General features: G+C 45.6%; 1 protein-coding gene across 1 annotated transcript in view; it reads right to left on the bottom strand.

Moving 5' to 3' along the window:
- The window catches only part of LOC101854116, a gene marked incomplete at its 5' end in the record, with an annotated part of 27,610 nt that overhangs the window by 7,924 nt on the left and 17,675 nt on the right, over nucleotides 1-2,011 (bottom strand).

Here is a 2,011-nt window from a genome sequence, read left to right as displayed (position 1 = left end):
AACACACACACATACACACTCACACACACACAGCACACACACACACACACATACACACACACACACACACACACACACACACACACACACACACACACACATACACACACATTCTGTCTCTCTTCCTCTCTCTCTCTCTCTCTCTCTCTCTCTCTCTCACATACACACACACACACACGTACGTACACACAACCCACTTACCCTCTAACAAACACACGAGCACACACACAGCACATATACACACATATACATACATTCTCTCTCCCTGTCACACACACACACACACACACACACACACACACACACACACACACACACACACACACACACACACACATGCACACACATACAAAAACCACTTGCCCTCTAACGGGAGGGGGTGGGATTGGGCTGGGATACCCGCCCCCACTCATGCTGGGTCGTCTTGTGACGTCATTGGCCCTCTGTTGGTTCATCATGTACTGTAGATAGATAAATAGACAGATAGATAGGTCGTGATTGAGTGAGATAGACAGTGCAATAGATAGAGATATATAGATAGATAGATAGATAGATAAATAGATAGATAAACACACAGACAGACAGACAGACAGACAGACAGACAGACAGACAGATAGATGGTCAGACAGACGGACGGAAAGACAGATAGTGAGAAGAACAGACAGCCAGGTTGGCAGGCAGGCATCAGACAGACTGACAGACAAACAGACAGACAGGCAGACAGACAGATAGATTTCCAAGCAATCATACATACACGCAGAAAGACATAGAACTTGTTCGATCATGGTATTAAGTTCACCTGATAGAAAGCCAGAGCGACGAGGCGCCTTTCTTTCTCCAAAGCTGCTCTTGTCCTGGGGTCCGCAAGAAGGGCTGGGTTCTGTTGGAACGGGTCCAGGTCCCAGGGAGTGCGGGCCAGAGGGCCACGCATACCTGGAAGTGGAAGGCAGTTGATGAATTGGTCTTAAAAATGTGTCCCCTTGATCAGATAGATAGATGGCTAGATAGATGGATGGATGGACTGATAGATAGATAGAGATAGATACATAGTTAGATAGATAGATAGATAGATAAGATAGATAGATAGATAGGAGGAGGAGGAGGAGTGGGAGGAGTGTGCGTGTCTGTATTTCTATGTGTGTGTGTGTGTGTGTGTGTGTGTGTGTGTGTGTGTGTGTGTGTGTGTGCATTAGTACACAAAATAAGTGATGTGTCCTTCGGTGTTGTATTTTGTTCCTGACACTCGAGGATAGAACTGAGCAGCCACACCAGTCGTAGCAACCTTGTAAACTGGCACCAGTGCCCCGTACTTCTTTATCTCGGGAGACAGATCGCTACGTCAGAATAACACCGTTTTATCAGTTAAGTACAACGTACCTAGTTTTGAAAAAATTAAAGAAAACAATTTATTTTGAGCTTCACAATATTTCAAGCTTTTTCGAATGCAATTCTTGACAACGACTCCGAATAATCTTACGACTTCGATAGAGCAGATGGAACATTTATTGGTTTCTGACCTCGTGGTCTTAATAAATGAAAACGGTCAAAAATGTCAAAAATAACTTTGTAATTCTGAGGCTGCGAGACGCAAGCAATATATGTCATGTACATCATTGGGGTACTTTTCACTTACCTCTGTCTTGTGGCCCTCCGTAGCTCGACGGCAGAGGGCGGCCTTGGGGCTCCAAGAATGGCCGGACATGGTTATAAGGATTGCCGGGGCCTTGGACTATCGCTGTAAAATATGATTGCAAATATTTTACGCCCCTTTCGATACAATATGTAAAAACTGACTCCACCTTTCCCCTGAAGTGGACTCGAGGTGGAGGTTACAGATAAAGCATGAAACAATTGCATATCAGTTGGCGGGGGGGGGCTGCTTTTGTGTGCAGGTGCTTTACCCCCCCCCCCCCCCTTTAACACTATTAAGGTAATCTAACACTTTCCATCCAAATGATGGCTCATGTAGGAAAAACCCATACATTTACGCCTTCCCCCCCCCTCCCCCCCC

This window comes from Aplysia californica, unplaced genomic scaffold, assembly GCF_000002075.1.
Source record: "Aplysia californica isolate F4 #8 unplaced genomic scaffold, AplCal3.0 scaffold00580, whole genome shotgun sequence".
Lineage (NCBI taxonomy): Eukaryota > Metazoa > Mollusca > Gastropoda > Aplysiida > Aplysiidae > Aplysia > Aplysia californica.
This window is presented reverse-complemented; position numbering and strand designations above follow the sequence as displayed.